Source organism: Euprymna scolopes, chromosome 46 (genome assembly GCF_053919585.1).
Source record: "Euprymna scolopes isolate OS-2025 chromosome 46, ASM5391958v1, whole genome shotgun sequence".
In the NCBI taxonomy this organism is placed as follows: Eukaryota; Metazoa; Mollusca; class Cephalopoda; order Sepiida; family Sepiolidae; genus Euprymna; species Euprymna scolopes.
This window is the reverse complement of record NC_136527.1, coordinates 136441353-136455470: the sequence shown is the minus strand read 5'-3', so window position 1 is coordinate 136455470 and position 14118 is coordinate 136441353. Positions and strand designations below refer to the sequence as shown.

The 14118-nt window shown below is 36.7% G+C and overlaps 1 protein-coding gene and 1 long non-coding RNA gene across 3 annotated transcripts in view; one reads left to right on the top strand and one right to left on the bottom strand.

Moving 5' to 3' along the window:
* Window positions 1–14118, bottom strand: part of LOC145271436 (uncharacterized) — an 854738-nt gene that overhangs the window by 294794 nt on the left and 545826 nt on the right. The window lies entirely within an intron of this gene.
* Window positions 1–14118, top strand: part of LOC145271435 (putative E3 ubiquitin-protein ligase HECTD2) — a 535251-nt gene that overhangs the window by 30394 nt on the left and 490739 nt on the right. Inside the window, exon 1 of one of the 2 annotated variants that reach the window (XM_080126967.1) lies at window positions 5248–5432. The exons of the other annotated variant lie outside the window; for it this stretch is intronic. The gene's annotated coding sequence lies outside the window, so the exon portion shown is untranslated. Of the gene's footprint in view, window positions 1–5247; window positions 5433–14118 lie in introns of those variants that run through there. 2 annotated transcript variants of the gene reach the window in all.

Here is a 14118-nt window from a genome sequence, read left to right as displayed (position 1 = left end):
CTCTGTACATAGAATGTTATAAGGAGATATATTTTATGTATTAATTTTCAGAATTTATTTCAACAGTGCTTAATACGTGAGTAGAGCTACACAGGAGTTTTTGCAATCTTTAGGAGATTAATTTTTAGATATATTAGTTTTGGCCTTTTTTTCTCCGTTCTATATGTTCTAGATGGCCTCCATTTAGCTTTTGTTTTTTTTTTTTGGTCACTCTGTACATAGAATGTTATAAGGAGATATATTTTATGTATTAATTTTCAGAATTTATTTCAACAGTGCTTAATACGTGAGTAGAGCTACACAGGAGTTTTTGCAATCTTTAGGAGATTAATTTTTAGATATATTAGTTTTGGCCTTTTTTTCTCCGTTCTATATGTTCTAGATGGCCTCCATTTAGCTTTTTTTTTTTTTTTTTGGTCACTCTGTACATAGAATGTTATAAGGAGATATATTTTATGTATTAATTTTCAGAATTTATTTCAACAGTGCTTAATACGTGAGTAGAGCTACACAGGAGTTTTTGCAATCTTTAGGAGATTAATTTTTAGATATATTAGTTTTGGCCTTTTTTTCTCCGTTCTATATGTTCTAGATGGCCTCCATTTAGCTTTTGTTTTTTTTTTTGGTCACTCTGTACATAGAATGTTATAAGGAGATATATTTTATGTATTAATTTTCAGAATTTATTTCAACAGTGCTTAATACGTGAGTAGAGCTACACAGGAGTTTTTGCAATCTTTAGGAGATTAATTTTTAGATATATTAGTTTTGGCCTTTTTTTCTCCGTTCTATATGTTCTAGATGGCCTCCATTTAGCTTTTGTTTTTTTTTTTTGGTCACTCTGTACATAGAATGTTATAAGGAGATATATTTTATGTATTAATTTTCAGAATTTATTTCAACAGTGCTTAATACGTGAGTAGAGCTACACAGGAGTTTTTGCAATCTTTAGGAGATTAATTTTTAGATATATTAGTTTTGGCCTTTTTTTCTCCGTTCTATATGTTCTAGATGGCCTCCATTTAGCTTTTGTTTTTTTTTTTTGGTCACTCTGTACATAGAATGTTATAAGGAGATATATTTTATGTATTAATTTTCAGAATTTATTTCAACAGTGCTTAATACGTGAGTAGAGCTACACAGGAGTTTTTGCAATCTTTAGGAGATTAATTTTTAGATATATTAGTTTTGGCCTTTTTTTCTCCGTTCTATATGTTCTAGATGGCCTAGAATGTTATAAGGAGATATATTTTATGTATTAATTTTCAGAATTTATTTCAACAGTGCTTAATACGTGAGTAGAGCTACAGAGGAGTTTTTGCAATCTTTAGGAGATTAATTTTTAGATATATTAGTTTTGGCCTTTTTTTCTCCGTTCTATATGTTCTAGATGGCCTCCATTTAGCTTTTGTTTGTTTTTTTGGTCACTCTGTACATAGAATGTTATAAGGAGATATATTTTATGTATTAATTTTCAGAATTTATTTCAACAGTGCTTAATACGTGAGTAGAGCTACACAGGAGTTTTTGCAATCTTTAGGAGATTAATTTTTAGATATATTAGTTTTGGCCTTTTTTTCTCCGTTCTATATGTTCTAGATGGCCTCCATTTAGCTTTTGTTTTTTTTTTTTTGGTCACTCTGTACATAGAATGTTATAAGGAGATATATTTTATGTATTAATTTTCAGAATTTATTTCAACAGTGCTTAATACGTGAGTAGAGCTACACAGGAGTTTTTGCAATCTTTAGGAGATTAATTTTTAGATATATTAGTTTTGGCCTTTTTTTCTCCGTTCTATATGTTCTAGATGGCCTCCATTTAGCTTTTTTTTTTTTTTTTTGGTCACTCTGTACATAGAATGTTATAAGGAGATATATTTTATGTATTAATTTTCAGAATTTATTTCAACAGTGCTTAATACGTGAGTAGAGCTACACAGGAGTTTTTGCAATCTTTAGGAGATTAATTTTTAGATATATTAGTTTTGGCCTTTTTTTCTCCGTTCTATATGTTCTAGATGGCCTCCATTTAGCTTTTGTTTTTTTTTTTTGGTCACTCTGTACATAGAATGTTATAAGGAGATATATTTTATGTATTAATTTTCAGAATTTATTTCAACAGTGCTTAATACGTGAGTAGAGCTACACAGGAGTTTTTGCAATCTTTAGGAGATTAATTTTTAGATATATTAGTTTTGGCCTTTTTTTCTCCGTTCTATATGTTCTAGATGGCCTAGAATGTTATAAGGAGATATATTTTATGTATTAATTTTCAGAATTTATTTCAACAGTGCTTAATACGTGAGTAGAGCTACACAGGAGTTTTTGCAATCTTTAGGAGATTAATTTTTAGATATATTAGTTTTGGCCTTTTTTTCTCCGTTCTATATGTTCTAGATGGCCTAGAATGTTATAAGGAGATATATTTTATGTATTAATTTTCAGAATTTATTTCAACAGTGCTTAATACGTGAGTAGAGCTACACAGGAGTTTTTGCAATCTTTAGGAGATTAATTTTTAGATATATTAGTTTTGGCCTTTTTTTCTCCGTTCTATATGTTCTAGATGGCCTCCATTTAGCTTTTTTTTTTTTTTTTTGGTCACTCTGTACATAGAATGTTATAAGGAGATATATTTTATGTATTAATTTTCAGAATTTATTTCAACAGTGCTTAATACGTGAGTAGAGCTACACAGGAGTTTTTGCAATCTTTAGGAGATTAATTTTTAGATATATTAGTTTTGGCCTTTTTTTCTCCGTTCTATATGTTCTAGATGGCCTAGAATGTTATAAGGAGATATATTTTATGTATTAATTTTCAGAATTTATTTCAACAGTGCTTAATACGTGAGTAGAGCTACACAGGAGTTTTTGCAATCTTTAGGAGATTAATTTTTAGATATATTAGTTTTGGCCTTTTTTTCTCCGTTCTATATGTTCTAGATGGCCTCCATTTAGCTTTTGTTTTTTTTTTTGGTCACTCTGTACATAGAATGTTATAAGGAGATATATTTTATGTATTAATTTTCAGAATTTATTTCAACAGTGCTTAATACGTGAGTAGAGCTACACAGGAGTTTTTGCAATCTTTAGGAGATTAATTTTTAGATATATTAGTTTTGGGAGGATTAATTGGAATCGGGAATCAAAAAACAATTAACTTTTAAAGGTAGAATATAATATGCCTATCTTCTTTTTTATTATTTTTACTTCTTTGTTTTTATTTAAAACTTAATTTTCCACAGCTCATACTAATGAAATGATAAACATTTATTGATTTTAAACTACCAGTAAATTAAAATGTTGCAATATTTCTGGCTAATGGGGGGGTATGGTCCCTCACAGTTGGGAGATTCTATTTATAAACGATACTGCTAGGAACTGACGAATCAAATTAATTCACGTTCTGATACCAACCAATCAGAAACCAGAATTGCTCCATAAAAATTAAACCTTTTCTTAAGCAGACATAAATGATTACTACTTGAATTACATAGAATTCCTTTTTTACATATAAAAGCACGTTTATCTAACCTATAATTGGAGAAGGGAGTCTCTCGTGCGGATTTATTATACCAAGCAAAAGGGTATGGAAATAACAACTGTCTCAAGTAGGAACGGTAAGCATGATTCCAGAGTCACGTATTCGACATGGAGGTTAAAGGTTTGCAAGACTAGCTAGATTACTTATTATAAAGAGCATATTAAGTACAATGGTTAACAGGGACTGGAATGTATGCCAAATATCTATGTATGTGTTAAAACTTACTATTTATTACATGGTGGAACGATAAAGTTGTCACCCTAAAGAAAACTTTTATTGTAAATCAATTTAGGTAACTTGATTATGTAGCAAGGCTAACATAGGTTTTTTTTAATATAGATTCACAGAATATTGTGATAAGTGTTTCAGTGTGAACAGGTATGGTATAATAAATTATGGGGTTTATCTATTTTATTTTTACTTTCATCATATTTTGCTTTGGTTTTGATACCCCCAAATTCGAAGCTATCTCTTTACAACCCTTCCTTTTCATAACCTATCATACTTTCATAAATCAGAGTCCATTTTCTGTAGGCTGTTTTTGAACCCAGTCAACGACGGGTACTTTTGCTAGTATATATATATATATATATATATATAACTACTTCATTTATTCACATAAATTTAATATACGAAAGTATAGATTTATGTGTAAACTTTAAGTATTTACTTCCAAAGTGCTCAATACGTAGGTAGAGCTAGTTAGTAATTTATAAAATATATATGGTGATTAAGCTACACTAAATATTCTGCGTTTCATCCAACTATAGGATTCGTCAGGCTTATGCGTGAATTCTGTGGTTGCTTCTTGTTTTTATATATGTTGAGGATTTCTAGTTGGCCAATCAGCTTTCTAGTATCCACCGCGCCCCTTCCTATCAGCCAATGGGCATGCATTTTATCAAACAAAGGATCTGTTTTAAAACTAGGTTAGTGGTTTTAGGTAGACGTTCTCCTTTTTTTTTTATACATATAAATATATCTATGTGTACACACATACATGCACATATATATACATATATATATATATATATATATATATATATATATATATACATATATGTGTGTGATCGTTTATGTATATTCATGTTTATTTAATTTATTCATTTGTTTGTTTTCTATTGTTATTGTTAGTTTTAAAGCTATTTTGTATCGCTATCCTATTTTAATTTTATTATAGTTGTTGGTGTTTTGTTGCTTATATATAAATAGAAGAAAAAGAACTATAATTTGGTATACGGCCCCATACAATCAAATGTTATATATATATATATATATATATATATATATATATATATATATATATATATATATATATATATAATAAAAAGCTGTGTGTGTGTGTGTGTCTGGTCACGAATAGGCTCCTATATATATATATATATATATATGGAGAGAGAGGAGGGGCGAGAGAGGGAAAGCTCGATACATAGATACTGACTTTATAAATTATCTTTAAATAAAAAAATTCCTTTTACACCTTATAGCATTCAAACCTTTAGAAGTAGATAGATAGATAGATAGATAGATAAATGACTTCTGTGTGCGCCGGCTTAATTGATCACTTGTCACTTTGTGCCGATTGATTTCTGCATCGATCTCTTATATAAACTGTCGACAAGCGATCCATTGATTCGTCGAACAATTAGTTACACTAAAGAACCTGCTTGACAACAGAAAGTTTTCTTTTTTTTTTTTTAAACGGCGTTCTTCGCAACAGGTGGAGACGCATCAACCACGACGACGACGCAGAAAAAGGAATTTAAAATAATGTTATATAATTCGAATGGATAAAAGGACGTACTGAGATAGTCGCTTTTGGCCTCTAGGCTAGCATTCACAGTGTCACGTGGTTCCTGGTCCTATCGGAACCCAGCCCTTCGGGTAAGTTTATCCTATTAGTCGAGTTATTTATTTATCCCTCGTTTTCTTTTTTTTTTTTTTTTGTATATCAACCTTAGACCCCACTCCCATTTAGAGACCGACGGGCTTGTTTCCGGTTCTAAACAAACCGGAAAACAGCGGAGGTCTATTATTAAGATAGAGTATAAGTGCCAAGCAGAGCCTGGTCCTATCAAGTCACAGCCCTCTGGTGAAGTTTAGCGTTTTAAATTGTGGGGTTACTCTGTCAACAAGCCCCCACCTCCACACACTTAATAGAAATTCTCAAAAATAGCCACCACTGCACATAGCATCTCCCAAATTGCATTTATCCTGGAAGTATACAACCCATCCTCCAAACTTCATCCTCTGCTTTCTTTTCTTATCATACTTAGATCCCACTCCCGTTTAGAGATCTACCAGCTTGTTTCCAGCCCTGAACAAAGAATATTCTACTTACGGGAGGGGGGGGGATCACGTGAAGGTTGCCAACATCTTAAGTGAAAGTGATTTTTTTTTTTGTGAAATGGACTAGATTCGAAATTGAAACACCTTGGTGTCGTCATAAACTACCGACCAATTCCGACATGCGTTCGTTATAGAAATCATCAAATATGCCCTACTTCAAATTTTTTTGCCCCTAAACTTAAACTGCATTTATCCTCAAAACTCCATCCTATGTTTTCTTCTTTTTTTTTTTTAATCCCACTTAAATCCATCTCCCATTTAGAGCTCGACCAGCTTGTTTCTGGGTCTGAACAAACCAGAATAACAGGGGACGGTCTATTATTCAGAAAAAATGTAAAGTGTCACGCGGTCCATAGTCCTATCCGACATCAACTCTTCAGACGAGTAGTTTCTTAGCTAGTCGAATTATTTAATTTTCATGCCCCTTTAAAAAATAGAAACTAGATCCACAGAATATTGATAATGTGGTGATTACATATAATAATAGAAGATGTATCGAGACACAGGAATGGGTATGTTTGATCTGGCAGACCGGTGGTTCATTAAAATTGTGGGGTCTGCGAAGCGCATCAGGCACTCCCCAAACACCATCCCATCGTTTTCTTTTTCTTTCCACTTAGATTTCACTCCTATTTAGAGATCGACCAGCTTGTTTCCGGGTCTGAACAAAGACCATGTACTTACAGGGGGAAGGGGAGGGGTTTTTTTTTGCTTGACCTCTGCATTTATTTTGTCCCCTGCTTTCTCCTAAACTGCATTCATCTCGGAAATCGTGGGGTCTGCGAAGCGCATCAGGCACTCCCCAAACACCATCCCCTCATTTTTTTTCTTCTTTCTACTTAGATTCCACTCCTATTTAGAAATCAACCAGCTTCTTTCCAGGTCTGAACAAACCGAAAAAAAACAGGGGACGGTCTATTATTCAGAAAAAAATCAAAGTGTCACGCGGTCCGTGGTCCTACTCTTCAGGCGAGTAGTTTCTTAGGTAGTCGAGTTATTCAATTTTCATGCCCCTTTAAAAAATAGAAACTATCAAATATACCCACTTCAGTGTTTTTTTTTTAATTTTCTTGACCTCTCCTAAACTGCATTCATCCCAGAAGCGCATCAGGCACTCTCCAAACACCATCTCATCGTTTTCTTTTTCTTTCCACTTAGTTTCCGCTCCTATTTAGAGATCGACCAGCTTGTTTCCGGGTCTGAACAAAGACCAGGTACTTACGGGGGGAAGGGGGAGGGGTTACGTGAAGGTTGCCAACATCTTAAGTGATTTTTTTTTTTCTGGAACAGACTGGATTCGAACTTGGGACACCTAGGTTGTCAGTCCATATCGTTTACCAATAAACTACCGACACCTGCCCACACACATCCGTTATAGAAATCCTCAGACATGCCCTATTCAGATTGTTTTATGCCTTGGCCTCTCCTAAATTGGATTCATCCTGGAAGGACACAACCCACCCTCCAAACTCCGCCCCCTCGTTTTTTTTTTCATCCTACTTAAATCCCACTTCGATTTAGAAACTATCAAATATGCCCACTTCAGTGGGGTTTTTTGCTTGACCTCTCCTAATCTGCATTTATCTCAGAAGGATACCAGGCATTCTCCAAAAACCATCCCCTCGTTTCCTCTTTCTTTCCACTTAGATGCCACTCCTATTTAGAGACTGACGGCTTGGTTCCAGGTCTGAACAAACCGAAAAAAAACAGGGGACGGTCTATTATTCAGAAAAAATAAAAGTTTCACACAGTCCCCGGTCCTATCGAACACCAACTCTTCAGGCGAGTAGTTTCTTAGCTAGTCGAGTTTTTTAATTTCCAATCCCCTCGATTTCTTTTTCTTTCCACTTAGATTCCACTCCCATTTAGAAATCAAGCAGATTATTTCCGAGTCAGAACAAACCGAAAAAAAACAGGGGACGGTCTATTATTCAGAAAAAATGAAAACGTCACGCGGTTCCTGGTCCTATCAAACACCAATTCTTCAGGCGAGTAGTTTCTTAGCTAGTCGAGTTTTTTAATTTCCAATCCCCTCGATTTCTTTTTCTTTCCACTTAGATTCCACTCCCATTTAGAAATCAAGCAGATTATTTCCGAGTCAGAACAAACCGAAAAAAAACAGGGGACGGTCTATTATTCAGAAAAAATGAAAACGTCACGCGGTTCCTGGTCCTATCAAACACCAATTCTTCAGGCGAGTAGTTTCTTAGCTAGTCGAGTTTTTTAATTTCCAATCCCCTCGATTTCTTTTTCTTTCCACTTAGATTCCACTCCCATTTAGAAATCAAGCAGATTATTTCCGAGTCAGAACAAACCGAAAAAAAACAGGGGACGGTCTATTATTCAGAAAAAATGAAAACGTCACGCGGTTCCTGGTCCTATCAAACACCAATTCTTCAGGCGAGTAGTTTCTTAGCTAGTCGAGTTTTTTAATTTCCAATCCCCTCGATTTCTTTTTCTTTCCACTTAGATTCCACTCCCATTTAGAAATCAAGCAGATTATTTCCGAGTCAGAACAAACCGAAAAAAAACAGGGGACGGTCTATTATTCAGAAAAAATGAAAACGTCACGCGGTTCCTGGTCCTATCAAACACCAATTCTTCAGGCGAGTAGTTTCTTAGCTAGTCGAGTTTTTTAATTTCCAATCCCCTCGATTTCTTTTTCTTTCCACTTAGATTCCACTCCCATTTAGAAATCAAGCAGATTATTTCCGAGTCAGAACAAACCGAAAAAAAACAGGGGACGGTCTATTATTCAGAAAAAATGAAAACGTCACGCGGTTCCTGGTCCTATCAAACACCAATTCTTCAGGCGAGTAGTTTCTTAGCTAGTCGAGTTTTTTAATTTCCAATCCCCTCGATTTCTTTTTCTTTCCACTTAGATTCCACTCCCATTTAGAAATCAAGCAGATTATTTCCGAGTCAGAACAAACCGAAAAAAAACAGGGGACGGTCTATTATTCAGAAAAAATGAAAACGTCACGCGGTTCCTGGTCCTATCAAACACCAATTCTTCAGGCGAGTAGTTTCTTAGCTAGTCGAGTTTTTTAATTTCCAATCCCCTCGATTTCTTTTTCTTTCCACTTAGATTCCACTCCCATTTAGAAATCAAGCAGATTATTTCCGAGTCAGAACAAACCGAAAAAAAACAGGGGACGGTCTATTATTCAGAAAAAATGAAAACGTCACGCGGTTCCTGGTCCTATCAAACACCAATTCTTCAGGCGAGTAGTTTCTTAGCTAGTCGAGTTTTTTAATTTCCAATCCCCTCGATTTCTTTTTCTTTCCACTTAGATTCCACTCCCATTTAGAAATCAAGCAGATTATTTCCGAGTCAGAACAAACCGAAAAAAAACAGGGGACGGTCTATTATTCAGAAAAAATGAAAACGTCACGCGGTTCCTGGTCCTATCAAACACCAATTCTTCAGGCGAGTAGTTTCTTAGCTAGTCGAGTTTTTTAATTTCCAATCCCCTCGATTTCTTTTTCTTTCCACTTAGATTCCACTCCCATTTAGAAATCAAGCAGATTATTTCCGAGTCAGAACAAACCGAAAAAAAACAGGGGACGGTCTATTATTCAGAAAAAATGAAAACGTCACGCGGTTCCTGGTCCTATCAAACACCAATTCTTCAGGCGAGTAGTTTCTTAGCTAGTCGAGTTTTTTAATTTCCAATCCCCTCGATTTCTTTTTCTTTCCACTTAGATTCCACTCCCATTTAGAAATCAAGCAGATTATTTCCGAGTCAGAACAAACCGAAAAAAAACAGGGGACGGTCTATTATTCAGAAAAAATGAAAACGTCACGCGGTTCCTGGTCCTATCAAACACCAATTCTTCAGGCGAGTAGTTTCTTAGCTAGTCGAGTTTTTTAATTTCCAATCCCCTCGATTTCTTTTTCTTTCCACTTAGATTCCACTCCCATTTAGAAATCAAGCAGATTATTTCCGAGTCAGAACAAACCGAAAAAAAACAGGGGACGGTCTATTATTCAGAAAAAATGAAAACGTCACGCGGTTCCTGGTCCTATCAAACACCAATTCTTCAGGCGAGTAGTTTCTTAGCTAGTCGAGTTTTTTAATTTCCAATCCCCTCGATTTCTTTTTCTTTCCACTTAGATTCCACTCCCATTTAGAAATCAAGCAGATTATTTCCGAGTCAGAACAAACCGAAAAAAAACAGGGGACGGTCTATTATTCAGAAAAAATGAAAACGTCACGCGGTTCCTGGTCCTATCAAACACCAATTCTTCAGGCGAGTAGTTTCTTAGCTAGTCGAGTTTTTTAATTTCCAATCCCCTCGATTTCTTTTTCTTTCCACTTAGATTCCACTCCCATTTAGAAATCAAGCAGATTATTTCCGAGTCAGAACAAACCGAAAAAAAACAGGGGACGGTCTATTATTCAGAAAAAATGAAAACGTCACGCGGTTCCTGGTCCTATCAAACACCAATTCTTCAGGCGAGTAGTTTCTTAGCTAGTCGAGTTTTTTAATTTCCAATCCCCTCGATTTCTTTTTCTTTCCACTTAGATTCCACTCCCATTTAGAAATCAAGCAGATTATTTCCGAGTCAGAACAAACCGAAAAAAAACAGGGGACGGTCTATTATTCAGAAAAAATGAAAACGTCACGCGGTTCCTGGTCCTATCAAACACCAATTCTTCAGGCGAGTAGTTTCTTAGCTAGTCGAGTTTTTTAATTTCCAAACCCCTTTAAAAAATAGAAACTATCAAATATGCCCACTTCAGTGTTTTTTGTCTCTTGGCCTCTCCTAAACTGCCTTTATCTCGGAAGCACACCAGGCATTCTCCAAAAACCATACCCTCGTTTTCTTTTTCTTTCCACTTAGATTCCACTCCCATTTAGAAATCAAGCAGATTATTTCCGAGTCAGAACAAACCGAAAAAAAACAAGGGACGGTCTATTATTCAGAAAAAATGAAAACGTCACGCGGTTCCTGGTCCTATCAAACACCAATTCTTCAGGCGAGTAGTTTCTTAGCTAGTCGAGGTTTTTAATTTCCAAACCCCTTTAAAAAATAGAAACTATCAAATATGCCCACTTCAGTGTTTTTTGTCTCTTGGCCTCTCCTAAACTGCCTTTATCTCGGAAGCACACCAGGCATTCTCCAAAAACCATACCCTCGTTTTCTTTTTCTTTCCACTTAGATTCCACTCCCATTTAGAGATCGAGCAGCTTGTTTCCGGGTCTGAACAAACCGAAAAATATAGGGGACGGTCTATTATTCAGAAAAAAATCAAAGTTTCACACGGTCCGTGGTCCTATCGAACACCAATTCTTCAGGCAAGTAGTTTCTTAGCTAGTCGAGTTATTTCATTTTTAAACTTACTTAGATTCCACTCCTATTTAGAGGTCGACCAGCTTGTTTCCGAGTCTGAACAAAAACCAGGTACTTACAGGAGGGGGGGGTCACGTGAAGGTTGCCAACATCTTAAGTAAAAGTAAATTTTTTTTTGTGGAACAGATTGGATTCGAACTTGGGACACCAAGGTTGTCAGTCCGTATCGTTTACCAATAAACTACCGACACCTCCCCACACACATTTGTTATAGAAATCCTCAAATCTTTCCACTTCGATTCCACTCCCATTTAGAAATCAACCAGCTTGCTTCTGGGTTAGGGTTAGGGTTAGGGTTAGGATCAAAATGTCACGCAGTTCCTGGTCATGTCGGACTCCAGGCTTTCGGGTAGGTTTATCTGCTTTGCTAGTCGAGTTGTCTAATTGCACCCCCCCCTTCCAGGCACACACTGGTCATCAGTATCATCCTCATCATCTCGTTCGAATCCAAAGATTCTTCTGTTGGCATTGGTTTCCCCGATATTTTTTCTAGTCAGAATTCTTTCTAGAAAGACATCGTGTACTTGTGAGAGGGATCACATGAAGGTTGCCAACATCTTAAGTGGAATTGATTTTTTTTGTGGAACAGACTGGATTCGAACTTGGAACACCAAGGTTGTCAGTCCGTATCGTTTACCAATAAATTACCGACACCTCCCCACACACATTCGTTATAGAAATCCTCAAATCTTTCCACTTAGATTCCACTCTCATTTAGAAATCAACCAGCTTGCTTCTGGGTTAGGGTTAGGGTTAGGGTTAGGATCAAAATGTCACGCAGTTCCTGGTCATGTCGGACTCCAGGCTTTCGGGTAGGTTTATCTGCTTAGCTAGTCGAGTTGTCTAATTGCACCCCCCCCTTCCAGGCACACACTGGTCATCATCTCGTTCGAATCCAAAGATTCTTCTGTTGGCATTGGTTTCCCCGATATTTTTTCTAGTCAGAATTCTTTCTAGAAAGACATCGTGTACTTGTGAGAGGGATCACATGAAGGTTGCCAACATCTTAAGTGGAATTGATTTTTTTTGTGGAACAGACTGGATTCGAACTTGGAACACCAAGGTTGTCAGTCCGTATCGTTTACCAATAAATTACCGACACCTCCCCACACACATTCGTTATAGAAATCCTCAAATCTTTCCACTTAGATTCCACTCCCATTTAGAAATCAACCAGCTTGCTTCTGGGTTAGGGTTAGGGTTAGGGTTAGGATCAAAATGTCACGCAGTTCCTGGTCATGTCGGACTCCAGGCTTTCGGGTAGGTTTATCTGCTTAGCTAGTCGAGTTGTCTAATTGCACCCCCCCCCTTCCAGGCACACACTGGTCATCAGTATCATCCTCATCATCTCGTTCGAATCCAAAGATTCTTCTGTTGGCATTGGTTTCCCCGATATTTTTTCTAGTCAGAATTCTTTCTAGAAAGACATCGTGTACTTGTGAGAGGGATCACATGAAGGTTGCCAACATCTTAAGTGGAATTGATTTTTTTTGTGGAACAGACTGGATTCGAACTTGGAACACCAAGGTTGTCAGTCCGTATCGTTTACCAATAAACTACCGACACCTCCCCACACACATTCGTTATAGAAATCCTCAAATCTTTCCACTTCGATTCCACTCCCATTTAGAAATCAACCAGCTTGCTTCTGGGTTAGGGTTAGGGTTAGGATCAAAATGTCACGCAGTTCCTGGTCATGTCGGACTCCAGGCTTTCGGGTAGGTTTATCTGCTTAGCTAGTCGAGTTGTCTAATTGCACCCCCCCCTTCCAGGCACACACTGGTCATCAGTATCATCCTCATCATCTCGTTCGAATCCAAAGATTCTTCTGTTGGCATTGGTTTCCCCGATATTTTTTCTAGTCAGAATTCTTTCTAGAAAGACATCGTGTACTTGTGAGAGGGATCACATGAAGGTTGCCAACATCTTAAGTGGAATTGATTTTTTTTTGTGGAACAGACTGGATTCGAACTTGGAACACCAAGGTTGTCAGTCCGTATCGTTTACCAATAAACTACCGACACCTCCCCACACACATTCGTTATAGAAATCCTCAAATCTTTCCACTTAGATTCCACTCCCATTTAGAAATCAACCAGCTTGTTTCTGGGTTAGGGTTAGAGTTAGGATTCGAACTTGGAACACCAAGGTTGTCAGTCCGTATCGTTTACCAATAAACTACCGACACCTCCCCACACACATTCGTTATAGAAATCCTCAAATCTTTCCACTTAGATTCCACTCTCATTTAGAAATCAACCAGCTTGTTTCTGGGTTAGGGTTAGAGTTAGGATTCGAACTTGGAACACCAAGGTTGTCAGTCCGTATCGTTTACCAATAAACTACCGACACCTCCCCACACACATTCGTTATAGAAATCCTCAAATCTTTCCACTTAGATTCCACTCTCATTTAGAAATCAACCAGCTTGTTTCTGGGTTAGGGTTAGAGTTAGGATTCGAACTTGGAACACCAAGGTTGTCAGTCCGTATCGTTTACCAATAAACTACCGACACCTCCCCACACACATTCGTTATAGAAATCCTCAAATCTTTCCACTTAGATTCCACTCCCATTTAGAAATCAACCAGCTTGTTTCTGGGTTAGGGTTAGAGTTAGGATTCGAACTTGGAACACCAAGGTTGTCAGTCCGTATCGTTTACCAATAAACTACCGACACCTCCCCACACACATTCGTTATAGAAATCCTCAAATCTTTCCACTTAGATTCCACTCCCATTTAGAAATCAACCAGCTTGTTTCTGGGTTAGGGTTAGAGTTAGGATTCGAACTTGGAACACCAAGGTTGTCAGTCCGTATCGTTTACCAATAAACTACCGACACCTCCCCACACACATTCGT